Below are 16,883 nucleotides of genomic sequence, written 5' to 3'. Positions count from 1 at the left end.
ATCCGGTAAATATAAAAAATTTGACTTAATATTCATGACTTCTTTTTCGATTGTTCTATCCTTTAGCAGTTCCTGGCGTATTTGAATCGCAGCCGCGTCATCGGGATCGAAAGATTGGACCACTTTCTTCACAGATTGGAGGTGATGTGCCTAATAATTGCAAGCTTCTAACCATGACCCCCATCTCTTAAGAACTGGACATGGGGGAAGCGACAATTTAGGGAATTGTTTCCTGAATTTTGACACTTGATCTGGAGCTTTCACAAATACAATCTTTCAATTTTGTATTGTTGGTTGGTTTCACTTTCGTCATTGTACCTGCACTTCACTACGCTGAACTGCAAACCTGCATGTTGAAGTTCTTATGCGACAACTGTTCCGTTCACCTGTTGTTGACGTGCAGAGATCTGCGAGTATGTCATGGAGGGGAGGACTTGGTATAAAGGGTTGTAAACAAATGACTGTGTAGATGCCAATACTAGCTTTTACTGCTCCAAATTCCGTTCCCTAGTTATTACTTATTACAGAGGAGGCTGAGCAACTCAGTTGGTACAGCAACTAGCTACAAAATGGACGGCCAGGAGTTCAATAAGGGTGATGGCGGGATTATTCCCATTGCCAAAATATCCAGAACGACCCCGGACTCCACTCATCCTGCTACAAAATTGAGTACCGAGTGTTTCCTGGGATAAAATGAGGTCGGAGCGCCTCAACTACTCATTTCAGTTCCAAGGTCACGAAAGCACGGAGATCTACCTTCAAGTTCTCATACGCCATTCATTGCGTTTTAAGGATAACTTTAGTATATAGGCCTACGTATATGCTTCCATGACTTCGGCACTAGGATGATATAGACTCCGACCTCTTTTATCCTATTTTACAGTAGATTGTGTGGAGTCTGCTAACTACAGTATTTTACAGAAAAAAAATGTCGAAAAGAATCTGCGTTACGTATCTGTGCCTTTAAATAAAAAATCTGCTAATACAAGCTGTAAAGATAATAAAATAGTGGAGTATATGAAATAGTTAAAAGGACTTGGAAAGCCGACAGTGTATACCTAGGCCAGCGGTCATCAGAACATTGTACCCTCGGGCTAGCGACTCTTACCCGCGGACAAGACACTGCCCTAGCGTACATTTGTGGCTGCTGCCGGATATGCTGTTTTCCTATCCCTTGTACACGACGGAGCATATTTCCTTACCCTCCATGCACTCTACGCATTTCATCGAGTGCTGACGACCACTGACCTAAACAAATGGATCCATGAAGTTCCAGCCACAGCATATTAAAAAATTTAACTTTAAGAGCAAACATTGCTTATAAACTTGAATTCAATTTTATTCTGAATACTTACAGAGTTAGGCCTATTATATTTCATTTTGAGAATTACAATAATTATAAGTAGGTTTCCATAATTAGGCCTATATCGATCAAATGCCGGTAATCGATTTCCTATTTTTTTAAATTCTGAAGAATCGTTCAGGTTTGTTTGTAAACTGAATTATCTGTTTGCTATGTACTGTGTATTTTTTGTACAGTTACCAGCGTAGCTCAGTCGGCAGACTCGCTTGCCTCCTTATTCAGAGCTGCGCTAGGGCTTGGGTTAGATTCCCGCTTCGGCTGATTATCTGGTTGGGGGTTTTCCGAGATTTTCCGCCACCACGAGACAAATGGCACGTAACCTATGGCGAATCCTCGGCCTCACTTCATCTCGCCAAAATATTGTATAACATTTAACTTCTTCCACATTTTAAAACTTCAATGCTAATGTAAGATCTATGGGATACAATAAATAAAATTAAAAAATTATTACATTCTTCTATTAACGATGTAGTCTCATATAATTCACGCGAAAAGTATCATACAGTGTAGCGAGATACGAGCAACTGGTTAAAATATAAAACAACTTAAATTGTTTCTAAAGATTCTATACGTAACATGACGAGAAAATATACTTACTAACAAAACCTGTTCAAAAAATTAAGAGATTCTAAAAATGTATTTTTTCGTGAACAAACTGAATTTTTCAGCATTGCACTATTGTGTAGTAAGAAAGGAAAACAAAAATATGTTCTACAAAACCAGCACGCGATAGAATCATTCGACGTATTGATCTCGCTTTGTGAAAGTAGAAACGGAAATAGAAAATCTCTTCAATCTCTCTCTCTCTCTCTCTCTCTCTCTCTCTCTCTCTCTCTCTCTCTCTCTCTCTCTTTCACTCTGCCGTGATTTTACGATTTGTCTATTCTCGGGACGGGAAGCGCATAGCCCCAAGGCCGCTACTGGATATATATCTTCTTCTTCGCTTGTTTGATTAATTTTTGGACCCCCTGTAGGGATACCTCCCCTGTAGTCTGCAATAGTGGGAGTGAGTCGGCGTCCCGCCCAGTTACAAATTATTGAACCTCTGCAAAGGAGGAAAAAACTAGACATACATCAACGTCGCGATCTGCCTTCTTCATATCTGCTCGCCATTTCCGACATCTAGTTCGAACAACGCGCTGTCTCATTACATTTTCCACTTCACAGAATGCGGGTAGAATCTTCCGCTTGCGGCTATATGTACAGTCAATATAAACATACGATGCAAACTTCTTACACCTATGCTTTCCCTTTCAGAGTTACATACTTCAAATTTAATCAAGTATGTATAATTCAAGTTCAGGGTTCTCTTTAAAACACTTCTACGATTACTGTAATGTCATTAGAAAATAAGAGCACATATCGCATATTGAGAATGACACAAAAGTTTACGCGTTTCACAGCAATTAATTTCTTCCTCATAATGCCAAAAGTATTTCTGTTTATACGAAGGGTGGGATGTAAGTCATAACAACTTTTTTTGTTTTTCAAAGTTAAGCGATGTTATCACGAGACGTCTTATTTCGCATTTTTTTAACCCAGAAATGTAAATTTATTCAAGTACCAGGTAATAAAATGGACCCCTGCCTTTTACGAGACGTAGGTATGTAATATTATACATGATTCAGTATAAGAAAAATATAATTTACATTCAAACATTTTCACCAAAATTGAAATGTTTTACAAGAAAACATTAATTTATTCTGGCATTTAATTAAACACGAGAATTGGCTAAACTATTAATCATCAGTGGATTTGGATGTTTTCTTACAGATTTTATAAACTTGTTGCTCACATTTTGAATATAATCACTTAATAACATTATATATTTAATGACTTGTATAGTTGACAGTTACTGATATGATAGTCTGCTCACGTAATTGTTCTAAATACTGATCTCTCTATTCCATCCAGTATTTTAATATAACGTATATGAGCGTTTGACCAATTTCACAGGCATATAACATATATGAACAGATCAGAAAAGTGTATAATAAAACTTTGATTGTAAGAGGCATTCAATAATGCATGCCACTAAAAATGATAGCGCATGCGGCAATGGAAAGCTACCTATCGCCAGTGGGTATTTGGTGCGTTTTTCGTTCAACAGTGGCACACAGCGGGTAGCTGATTGGTTTAGTTGGCCGTGAATAAACTGAAAAATGTTTTCATTAGTGATGGCGGGACCTCATAAACTGAAGACGGCAGCAAGTACGATTAGCTTTATTGAAGATTATCCCAAATACCAGTGCCTATGGAGTGTTTAAACACAATTCTGAGGATTGAGTAGGCCTAAGTATTGGACTGATATTTAATATTTTTATTAATTAATGTCAAGTAGTGAAGATGACGTTCAACACAGCGTACCGTATAGACACAAAATTTGCATGCAACTTAATTGAACGTGCGTCTTCAACATAATTCTTTCAATATTATGCCTAGATTGCATGCGCAAGTCTATGGAAAATTAAACCGTGTAGGTGCACCTATAGGGATAGAGCTTCATGCTTTCTCAGTGCTAGAATGAAGTTGTGTTCAACACTACATTCCTGAATGGATTCTGGGCTACTCCTCCGCGAAACGGGATCTGATTCTACCGTATTTGGGGCTGAGACAGGATGGCCCACCTGCCATCGTTGGATTCACGAATGCCATCCGGGCCACCTACAGAACTTGAACAATCATCGCATATAGGACGCATCATGGGCCAAGGCGTGTGTATGTGTACAGACTCATCCACGGTTCAGCCCTTGTAAAGCCAGCGAACCAGCCAGAATCCCGGAGTCGTTCTGGATATTATAGCAACGGGAAAAATTCCGACACCATCGGGAATTGAAACCAGAACTTTGCAGTCCGTATTCAGTTTGCCTAGCGAATGAGCTCTCCTGCGACCACCTACGTAGCTTTCTGAGATAATTAAGAAACACATATTTGAAAGAATGTTCCATATTTAGGCCTATTTTGTTATACGAAAATGAAATAGTAGGCCTATTTGCAAAGATTCGCATTTCACATGTTTAGCAGGTCAAGCGTTCAGATATCACTAAGGGAGTATAGACACAAGAGACAAACTGACGCATTATAGTAATAACAAATAATCACAGCAAATGTGACACGAACATAAACTAAGAATACCCGAACACGGAATTTCAAACTAGTTGAAGAATTAGAGACGTAGGTATGGAAGAGACGTTAGCAGTCATAAAGATGATGTGGAGGAATCGGCGATAAAAAGGAATCGAAATTGAGTGGAATTATTTTGTTGTAGGACGCTTCCAACTGCAATTATTGAACGTGGAAAGTGTACATTGGTGAAAAATAGATGGCGAATTCTGCCCGGAGCCCACTATTAGAGACAGGTTTCTTTCACTGGCCGAAATATGTGATAAGGGCTTCTCAGCTTTGAACCCGCGAATCTCAGATCCAATTACCAACATATTCAACACAAGACCGAGAGGAGAATGAGAGACGAAAGAGTCCCTTAATTATGATGACGACAACTTTTGTGGTGACGGTGGTGGTGGTGGTGGTGGTGGTGGTGGTGGTGGTGGCAGCGGCGGTGGCGATGGCGATGGTGGCGGTGACGATGGTGAAGTATAGCATGTTATGAAACAGTTCAAGTTCCTGACAATGATGAAAGAATAAGGATTTTTCATGCTTTCAAATTGACAAAAACTTTTGTCCTTTTTAGCATCATTTTTGACACAGTAAATAACAGAGTTCTGTGTTCATTTTTTGGGATTAATATCATTTGCAGCTAATATTCATCAAATGTTAACTTTGAAATATTTACACGTACTCGAGGAATCATAACTATATACAAAATAATTATCAAGACTGTACAATGTTCACCGTTGTAACAATCATTATCGGTCTTAACATGAAAGGGGTGTAGCCAAAGTCACTCCATTAATAGATGTTCCCATACAACTGGTGATGGACGGCAAACTAAGAATTATCTTCTCTTGAGAATACTCATGGACTTTGTCAAATTAATATGAAGATAACACACATGTGCACAGCTGTTTATCTTTCCCTTACGCCTCATTAAATTACAGGCTTTAGTACAGTACAATCGCCCATTTTTCAAATATAGACTATCTCTGATATTCTAATCATTTCCTTTCTTCTATACCTACTATGATGTACCTTACTTCTCTCTCCTTAATTCAATATTACTCTTATGTTTACTTTCCAGCTACGCGAAATATCAGAAAAAGTAACAGTGTTATTTTAGTTGCCTGAAATATTTATGCTCTCTGTCTTGTGTCATTGCGAAATTCAGATTTTTAAGGAATTGATTCTTATTTATAAGGATTGTGAATCTGATTGAAAGCGAAATAAAGTAATTCAGTTGATGCGTTATATTATTAATGACCAGACTTCGGCTCAAAGGAAGTACCGAAACGCATTAAGTTACGCACGGACTGACCACAGTGTTGTGTAGATCGAGGGGAATGGGAGAGTGAGAGTGCAGTTACTCCTTGCTCAACATGTAAACATTCCATCACAATAGGACACAAAATAAATGTTCACGTTTACAAATATAATATATGGGTACAATAGATTTCCAGTACAATAAATAACTACCTAACATTACATGTTTCAAATTACATTATACTGTACAAGTTCTAATAATGTGAAATAATCATTTGTGTGTGAGCAGGAAAGGAAAACTATACAGTACTTTACAAAATATATAATTCTTCACAATTCAATGTACCGAATTACAAGGTACATTCGCAACGTATCGAAAGAAAAATATCTCCTACTTTCACTCAAAATAACTTTTTTCACGAAACGCTAAAGGGATGTTGGCATGTACCAAAATTATACACAAATCTCGATTAAACTCTTTATCCTGTTAATGTCTGATTTTGATGTTGAAGACTAGTTTTGATTGTAATTAAATATTTTCCATGTACCTTTTGCTGTTACACTGCTTTTGAAAGAATCGAGTTCTATCTGTCCTTTTATATATATGTATATATATACATACATATATATTATATATTATATATACTGTATGTATATATATATTTTTTTAATAATTTGCAAAATTCAGTGTTCTATTTTTCCTTTAATAAGAAAATATTCCTTTCCGAACTTCTCTAGGTACGACTCTTCAGCACGTCGACAAGATTGAAGCCTATTGTGCACCCCAAACTATAGGATGGATGAGGTGAACCAGCCCACCGGCCACATGAGCTCCCCCACCCTAAGTTCATACCGCCAAGGTAAGTAAGCAGCACAGGTCCATTCTAACGGCCCTTCCAAGGTGTCGCAGCGCCTTTGGAAGTGCTGTTAAAGAATGAATCCTGGCAGAGATATTGCGGAAGGCTTGAACTCAGAGACGGTTTCGGAGAGGACGACCCTCCCATACGCGGATGAAGACATGCGTCATGACCTGAATATGCCTATGGAATGAGATGGTGAAAATGAATGACCGTAGTTGAGAGTGGACGTGTTTTCTTGTGCTGCTCCCAGTATTCCAGCGAAATCTTTTACAATGGGGGGACCAAAAAATAACCGTAAAGTGGAAAGTGAAAGCGGAAATGAAGTGAGTGGAGACAGCAAAGTAATATCTACTCTAAAACAAATGTTTGATGAGTTTAAATCAAGTATACAATTGGAGATAAGTGCATTACAGCAATCAGTTCAGTTCATGTCAAACAAGTTTGATGCATTTAGCGAAGAGCTGTGTAAGACGAAAGAAGATCTGAAAACAACACAGGGGCAAGTGCATGATCTAAAAAAGGAAAATGAACTCTTGTGGAAACAAATAAATGAACTACAGCAGTACACGCGTAGAGACAATCTGGTGTTTGGGATTCCGGAAACTCCGGAAGAATCCGTTCCTATGATTGTCCAAAATATTTCGGAAGTCATCGGAGGACCGGAGCTTGTCGCTGACTTAAGTGTTGTACATAGGCTACCTGCAAAACCCGGCAAGACGAAGCCTATTGTCGTCAGGTTCAACAAAAGAATTAGTCGAGACACATGGCTCCAGAAATTCAAGTTAGAAGCGAGGAAACACCCAGAAGGCCCAGGAATTCCGCTACAAAGGATCAACCCTTTGCTACCTGATGGGAGGCTGACTGCTGGTGAACATTTGACAATTGCCACCCGTGACCTACTAAACAAAACAAGAGAGGCAGCTAATCAGAAAGGGTACCGTTTTGTATGGACGAGAGATTGCAAGGTATTTATTCGTAAGGATGAAACGAGCCCTGCTTATAAGATAAATTCTTTCCAAGACTTAATTACATTGTAATTGTCTTACTGTCTGATTTTTGTTATCCTTTTTAATGTTAATATTTCTAAACAATGGATTGTCTAATAAATGAGCTAAATTATTATTCCGCTAATAATAACACTCGCACAGCAGTTTTGGAAGACTTTAACTCTTGCAACAGTTACATTGGTAACAATTTACACGATTTTAAATTATTTCACTTAAATATACGCAGCTTAAATAAACATTTCCTGGAATTCTGTGCCACTATGCAAAATTTTAATAATCCTTTCGACTTCATTATATTGACGGAGGCTTGGTTAAATCATGACTCTGGCTATGATTTACCAGGTTATAAAAAGTTTGTCAAAACGAACAAATATAATAAATGCGATAGTTTAGTTGTCTACTGCAAAAATAATATTGATGTCACAATAGTACATGTAGATATCCCACAATGTAATTCTATTCATCTTAATTTTATATGTAATAATACTCCATTCTCCATTGTGGCGATATATAGATCCCCAAACAATTGTATAAATGAATTTTTAGACAATTTTGAACTATTTTTGTTTAATTCTAAAGACACAAGCAATCAAATCATTGTTGGAGACATTAACATACAAATTCTAGAAGACAAATTAGACAGTACTGGCAATAGGTACATGAATATCTTACACGAATATGGTTTTGTCAATTTTTTACACTCTATCACTCGGCCTGATTCTAAGTCTTGCCTTGATCACATATTTTTTAAAACAAAGAGTAACTGGAAATTTGTACCTGCTGTTTTGTGTAGTGCTATTACCGACCACTATGCAGTTATTGCATTATTCGAAATTGGAATTAAAAACTCTAATACATCTCAGTATCCTCTCCATATAAAAAGAAACATAAATTACAATAAGCTAATTTCGCTTATAGAAAAAGAAAATTGGGATTCCGTGCTTAACTGTGAAAATGCTGAATTGTGCTTTCAAGTATTCCAAAATTTAATATCTAATTATATAGACATAAGCACAGATGTATCTTACTTTAAAGTATCTTCTAAATTAAGAAAAATAAAACCCTGGATCACCACAGGTATCATTAAGTCAATCCGTATAAGAGACAAATTAGCCAGAAATATTAGAAAAGAACCTGATAATATAAATCTAATAAATTATTACAAAAAATACAGAAATACTTTAACTCTTATTATAAGAAACATGAAAACTCAGTATTATCAATCTCAATTTCAGAAGTATCGAAATAATCCTAGGAAATTTTGGCAAACTATTAATGAAGCCACAGACGTAAATGTGAACCAAAATAGTATCATATCAGAGATTTTAAATGAAGAGGGAGAAATATTTAAAAACAAAAAAGACATAGCTAATGAATTTAATAAATATTTCTCAAAAGTAGGACATAGCATTGCATCGAACATCAACAAATCGGCATTTAACACGAAAAATTATTGCAGTGGCCATAATAAGCACGCATCTTCCTCCATGTTTTTATCACCAGTAACCGAAGAAGAAATTTATAATATTGTTAAATCCTTAAAAAATAATGTCTCACCGGGAATCGACAAAATTACAAATAACACATTAAAGATTATCATTAAACATATATTAAAACCGCTTGTTTATGTATTCAATCTATGTCTCACCCAAGGAGTTTTCCCAGAATCTCTGAAAAATGCTGTAGTTGTACCGGTCCATAAGTCAGGGGAAAGAAAAAGTCTGAATAACTATAGACCTATATCCTTGCTCTCTAGCTTCTCAAAGATATTAGAAAAATGTTTAAAAAACAGATTAGTAAATTACTTAGAGAAAAATGAAATTCTCTCCAAACATCAGTATGGCTTCAGAAATAAATTATCTACGGATGACGCAATTATTGAAGTCACTGGTAAAATTATGCAGGAGTTGGATAACGGTTCTAAATGTTTAGGGATTTTCTTAGATTTAAGGAAAGCTTTTGACACGGTGAACCATCGTTTACTTCTGGACAAATTATTTGATATAGGAGTCAGGGGTATTGCGCATAAGTTATTTCAATCATACTTAAACAAAAGAACTCAGGTAACCAAAATTGATGATAATATCAGTGAAAATGTAAATATTGATATAGGTGTCCCTCAGGGAACAATTTTAGGTCCTATTCTATTTTTAATATATATTAATGATTTATTAAACATTGATTTGAAAGTATATAATGGCTCCTGTTATTCTTACGCTGATGATACGGTGGTGATTTTCAGTGGTTTAACTTGGGAGGACACTTATAAACATGCCAATGTAGGTATAAATTTTATCAAAAACTGGCTTGATGCAAATTTGCTATCTCTAAATATAACTAAAACTACTTTGGTGCCATTTTCTTTAACAGTCTCTGGATTGAACAAATTGAAATCACTTTCTCATTTAAAATTAATAATCCACAACTCATTTTGTAAACTCTCTACAACCTGTAAATGCCCTTGCCTGAAAGAATCTGTAGATGTGAAATACCTGGGAATTATTGTTGATCAGCACTTGAAATGGGATAGACAAATCACCTTTTTATGTAACAGAATACGTAAAACAATTTACAAATTTGTAAACCTTCGCCATTACTTGCCTACTCACGTATTACGTTTGGTTTATTTGGCTCTAGTTGAATCTGTTATCCAATATGGTATAATTGGATGGGGAGGCATTACAAAAACTGCTCTTTTTCCTCTAATTATGTTGCAAAAACGTATAATCAAAATTTGTTTGAAAAGGCGACTGGATTATCCAACAAATTTGATCCATTCTGAATTGAATGTTTTTAGAATTGACCAAATTTATGAATACTCTTTAATGAAATTCTATCATAAAAATAGAACGAAATTTGTAGCTCAGCCACATGCTCATAATACGAGACGAAATGAAATTCTTAAATTAGTTGAACCTAAATATTTCACATCTGCTGCTTTACTACACAGTACAAATTATGGTCCACGGCTATATAATTCGATAATAAAATTTCATCCAGAATTGACTACTTTAAGCAATGAAATTTTCAGATCCAGAATTAAAAAATTTATATGACAGACTTCCCTGTATATATATTATGTACCATGTACTGTAAAACAAGTTTATTTCTATCCTAAGTGTATTTTTCTATTTTATCTTGGTTACTATGTCAACATGACCTGCACTAATTATACTACTAATAATAATTTAATATTAATCCATCAATCTAAACATCGTCTCTTTTTTCACTCAGTTATTATTAGTATTATTATTTACTAATTTTATTACAATCTTTATGTGAGCTTTTTTCTTAAGTATTTTGTCTACAAAGTATGTGTATCTATGTAACGGAACTGTCCCCGAACACGAGCTTTGCTCTTTCGGGGTATTTTAATGTAACGTTTTTATGTATATGTTATTATTAAATAAATAAATAAATTAAATAAATAAAATAAAAATAAATATGAAATCTAAATTCTTTTTTTACTGTTAAGAGGAAGGGAAACTGACCGAGGCAATGAAAATTTCAACCCGGTATTTGCCTAAGTAACTGTGGAAAAATCACAGTCAGATTGGTCCGGGGATTTGAACCGCGGACCTCCTGAATGCGAGTTCCATGCGAAACGCATGAGCCACATCGCTCGGCTTATGATTTAATTTTTAAAACTGTCATCTATCGCCCGATGTATTAACAAATGTGATAGTGTTGATCCTAAAATCAATTTCAGAATTGAATTTTACACATTTTCCTAGTTCATAGGTCGAATATAAATATTTCAAATAAAAAAATAGAAATGACTTTGTCAAATTCTACAAGGAATGCAGGTTGAAAAACTAAAATGTCTCTAGTTTTTATTCATTCTGAGCTTTGAAAATTAGAAGACAAATTCAGAAATGACAGTTTACTCCCATCTAGTTCTTAAATTACTGGAATTTTTAATAATATATAATCAACACAATGGCGGACAGCACAATGGCTAAGTTTGGAAGAGATGGAAAACCATACTTAAGAAGGACTAAGGCTGACCACCGAAATGTCGGAGAGAGAGCTGTGCATTACTGCCATTATCAAGTCACAGTAGATGTCAGAAAAACAGACTCAAAGTCTATTTCGAGAAACAGAATTGACTTATCGTACAAGTGTTACATTATTATTTTATTGTTTTAGTAGGCCTATTCTGTTTCTAAGAGCAAACCACGTTGGAGTCAGATGTAACAAATAAAATAAAACAGACCTTTTTGTTATTTATACTGTAGAAATTTGTGATAAATAGGGTATAATGTATGTATTCGAGATTAATCAGTTGTGTTAGATTCATTTCAATTCCATTCTGAAAGAAATAATAGTGCGGAATAAAAAATCTCGTAGCGAAATAAAAGTAGAATCATGAACGAGAAGTTGTATTGTTCCTTTCTTGTAGCAATACGAAAGCAATAAATGAAAACTCTTGTTTGAACAAGCAAGGAGAAACTGTACAACGCAGTAAACACATGGTCAGATATTCTTTGCAAAAGTCTCAATATACGAATTTACCACCGGAAAATTGTCTGCACACTGGCGATGATTACGTAGAAAAATGAGCTTCTGACGTCTGTATATGTGCAAGCTGTTGCACCTCGCTGGTAATAAATGCCGTGTTGCTATGTCGGTGTGTACCTCAAAACATCTGGGACCGAGCCATTTCTCTTCCAGGGCTCTTCATACCACTAAGAATAATCACACTCCTACGTTCGTATAGTAACAGGCGTGGAACCACATCTGACACTGCAATGAAATTTACTATCAGTAGACTCCGCAAATATTTGTAGACCAACAAATTCTCACATAGTATGAACGCTAGGCGATGAGAACCTTTGGATACTTAAGGTTCCAATATTCGTTCCGCCATTTTCGAGGAAGAATTTCCACTGATATTGTTCTTGTTGTTGTTTATTGACATTTCTGGCTTTGAGCCAGAGGCTCATTTAGGATCTTATACGTGCAGGACGCCCTCTCCAGCCATTGTACATAAATAACCATATAAATACATTTACACATATGAAACTATTTCTGGCATAAGTGCCAGTAGGTGTGTGAGTGCAGTGACTGATTCCTTTTATTTTGTGTAGGCCTAATTTGTTGATTTGCTATATTTGTAGGGGACTAGTTAGTATTTAATATAATATACATATGGTACATATCAGGAATGGTGAACGGGAGAAGAGTTGGGGGTAAAAGATATCACCTGATAGACAACGTTAATGTATTATTATGGGGAGATTAAAAGGGAAGAAAGAATTTGGGAAGAATGAAAAATGCTGGGTTTGCAGTTAAAGACCTGCTCTTGGGCAGAACACTATGTATGTATGCATGGATGTATGGTTATGGAGACTTTCATGGGGTAGATTTATTTTATTGATCTGCCTCTCTGTTGCTGTCGTGTGTCCTCTCAGACAGTATTCAAATTTCCAACACGTGTTTGCGGTTTTGTTTGTGTGTTTTAGTTTGGTGGTTGGGGCTGGTGATAATTGTAGAGGAGTTTCTCCAGTGTTGTTCTGTTGTTTGTGTTCGGTGGATTTGCGAAGATGTGTTGTGTATATACGCGATTTACTGCCGAATGTGTGTATTTCCTGTTCATGTTGTTTAGATATGTGAAGAGTGGCTTCATTTTTGTCGTAGTGTAAACTGTGTTGTTTCTGGTGCGTCTGTGCAGGTGGAAGATTTGGCGGAGAAATCTTCTGTCGCGGGCTTCGAATTTTGATTGGGTCGTTGGAGGGGCTTGTGTGAGGAAAATGGAGGGATGTATGCATAGGGATCGAACCAATGCTTTGTATAGGTGGAGGAGTGTTTCGGTTATACAGCCAGGTCGATTGATGCCTTACCTACGCTTATAAATGTAACTGCACTGATGACATGTATGAGTTTCCGGAAAGTTAAATATACATTTATCAGCGTTTCTGACTAACAATTGAGGTAACTTTAAGTTCAGTAACTATTGTTGTTCATGGATGTCACCAGTAATATTTTGTTAGTGATTTTTTAGTTATTTGTAATTACCTTTATTTGCAGAAGTTTTCAGTAGTAGAATAGTAATATGCCTGATAGGTACAAAATGAGCTCTGTATTACTACTGTAATAAGTGCAAGGCTATTTAATTAAAGAACCGCGTCACTAACGATAGGCTATGGCAGCCATATTGATGAACATGTAAAAATATTTTACATTAGTCCATATAAATGCTTTCAAGTGTTCAAATGAACAAATGGAGCCCAAAATACCATTGGCATTGGCAGAACACCCAAGAATAAAATATTCCTCAACTGACGACGTAGAATCTGAAGTTGATGACGAAAATTAATCTTGAGATATTCCAAACTGTCTTTATAAACACATTATTATCCTAATATGTCGCAGAAAGTAGAACACTTAACCTAAGTTACGTAAATAAAACGCCAATTTTTTAAACTATACAGATAATATAGTGAATTAATTTATTGTGATCTATATTATTATTTAATATCAGTTACTATAGCTTATGAAACAGTAATGCAGTAGTGCTGCATGTCGGTATTTGTTCGAATAAGTACTAACAGCCAGGTAACCACAGGCCAAAACATAGTTAGCAATTGAAGCACAGATAACTGTGAACAAGACGATAACTGTTGTTTCGGAAATTCATTTGAAACATATCAGCAAGTTAAATCGTAAATAACCGTGTATGTGCAGGTAACTGTCTTTCTAGAAACCAGGCATATGTGTAATATATTATTTCAATGTACCGAAGTACATATGATATTTCCATGCAGATATTCTGCGTCATCATACGATGAAAGAGTAATGGAACGGAGAAAAATTCTCTCCGGCGCCGGGACTTGAACCCGGGTTTTCAGCTCTACGTGCTGATGCTTTATCCACTAAGCCACACCGGATACAACCCCGGCGTCGAACAGAATTGTTTCTGATTGAGTTCCAACTCTTGGGTTCCCTCTAATGGCCGCCCTCTGCACTACGTCATAGATGTCTATGAACATAGGACCGAAGTCCACACATGAGCTGAGGTGTACTCGTTATGAGTGACTAGTTGGCCGGGATCCGACGGAATAAGCGCCGTTACGCATATCATATATTATTTCAATGTACCGAAGTACATATGATGTGGCTTAGTGGATAAAGCATCAGCACGTAGAGCTGAAAACCCAGGTTCAAGTCCCGGCGCCGGAGAGAATTTTTCTCCGTTCCATTACTCTTTCATCGTATGATGACGCAGAATATCTGCATGGAAATATCATATGTACTTCGGTACATTGAAATAATATATGATATGCGTAACGGCGCTTATTCCGTCGGATCCCGGCCAACTAGTCACTCATAACGAGTACACCTCAGCACATGTGTGGACTTCGGTCCTATGTTCATAGACATCTATGACGTAGTGCAGAGGGCGGCCATTAGAGGGAACCCAAGAGTTGGAACTCAATCAGAGACAATTCTGTTCGACGCCGGGGTTGTATCCGGTGTGGCTTAGTGGATAAAGCATCAGCACGTAGAGCTGAAAACCCGGGTTCAAGTCCCGGCGCCGGAGAGAATTTTTCTCCGTTCCATTACTCTTTCATCGTATAAGTGTAATAATTTAAATACAAAATTAGTAGAAGACTTAAACTTCTTATATCTAATAACTTCGTTTTTAGAGGATTGAATCAGGGACGTATTCATGCACTCAGGCACTTGCTTACCCGCTGTGCGCCGTATAGGCATGTACAGTGAAGCATGTGTATTATATTTTCGGCGGTTGTAAGTAAGTGATAGAGAATGTAAATATACGGTGCAAAATAGACATATTATCCAATAAGTAAAAAAGACTTACAAAAATTTGATCCTGTGGAAGAATCTGATGCTTCATAATTGGTTGCGTGATGTTGACCGATACATTAACATACGAAAAAAAATCACGTCATGATTTGAGTGGAGGGCGGCATTTTCCACATTAAAATAATTTACCGTCGTACTCACCGAACACAGCTTTGCCGATTGCGCTACACTAACGGACAGGTGGCAGGCCATTCGTGGGGAGATGACAGAATGATAAATTAGAAGTGATTATGAATGGGATAGTTGTTCTTGAAATGTACGGCACTTGTATTTATGCTTCTCCTAGAATTGTGCAAGATGTATTTTCACAGTTTAACAATAGTGCCAAATTAAGAAAAAGTCATCAAGCAAAATATAACTTTGGAAACTCTACCACTTTCAGTGGAATTGTATAAATTTCCTAGCCTATTACGTAATTCATATGTCATGAGGTCTTCTTTTCCATAAAGTTGATGAACCTTGAACTATTACTAACAATTTTGTATTATTAACATATAATCACTTTTGTACCACACCAAAGTGTGTATGATTTGAGTGGATTGCAATGCACTACATTTTACTTTGACAACAGCTATCATTAACATAATTTTTTATACGTAGGCCTAAAGTGTGGCTTGCATCACACATAAGAATTACTATGTAAGAAAGTCGAGTCGGTTCTTTGTTTTATATGGTTTTCCCGCTGTTAACGTTTTCCTTGGGAAAAGTTACTCCTCACATTATACGAAAATAACAGAATTTTATTGTCGCCTTTACATTCCGAAACTAACAACACCTTCACCACTCTAAAGTTCATAAAATTCAGTCTCAATTTCATGAACAACTTTTCTTAGTAATAAAAATATACTTCATTAAAGAATAAGGATCTTATGTTACCTGAACAACAGCTCACAGTAATTGTTTACAATCATCTTCTTACCTGAAACAGAAAAAAACAGCACAGTTCATTATATTGTACAGTACACAGTAACATTAAATTGTGGTCCACACCTATGGAGTAACGGCTAGCGCGTCTGGCCGTAAAAGCAGGTGGCTCGGGTTCGATTCCCGGTCGGGGCAAGTTACCTGGTTGAGGTTTCTTCCGGGGTTTTCCCTCAGCTCAATATGAGCAAATGCTGGGTAACTTTCGGTGCTGGACCCCGGACTCATTTCACCGGCATTATCACCTTCATCTAATTCAGACGCTAAATAACCTAAGATGTTGAAAAAGCGTCGTAAAATAACCTACTAAAATAAAAAAAAAAACATTAATTTGTATTCAGATACCAGAAAATTTTACGCATTGTTTTGAATGCCGGTGCTGTTACAAGATATATTTGCAAACAAAATATCAGTGACACCTGTTTTGTGTAGACACAGCAACTCTTATTAACTTAAAACAGATGTAATTACACAATGCCGCAATTTACTTTCAAGAGACAGAAACCATTTAACAGGCTTGTAGCA

At 36.4% G+C, this 16,883-nt stretch overlaps 1 long non-coding RNA gene across 1 annotated transcript in view; it reads right to left on the bottom strand.

The window, feature by feature from the left end:
* LOC138704815 (uncharacterized) overlaps positions 1 to 16,357 on the bottom strand; it is a 938,645-nt gene extending 922,288 nt beyond the window's left edge. The window contains exon 1 of the long non-coding RNA XR_011333439.1: positions 16,314 to 16,357. This is a non-coding gene — a long non-coding RNA (uncharacterized lncRNA). The remainder of the gene's footprint in view (positions 1 to 16,313) is intronic.
* Positions 16,358 to 16,883: the final 526 nt, after the last annotated feature.

Source organism: Periplaneta americana, chromosome 8, assembly GCF_040183065.1.
Source record: "Periplaneta americana isolate PAMFEO1 chromosome 8, P.americana_PAMFEO1_priV1, whole genome shotgun sequence".
NCBI lineage: Eukaryota > Metazoa > Arthropoda > Insecta > Blattodea > Blattidae > Periplaneta > Periplaneta americana.
The sequence above is the reverse complement of the archived record's forward strand: the minus strand, read 5'-3'. Positions and strand labels throughout refer to the sequence as shown.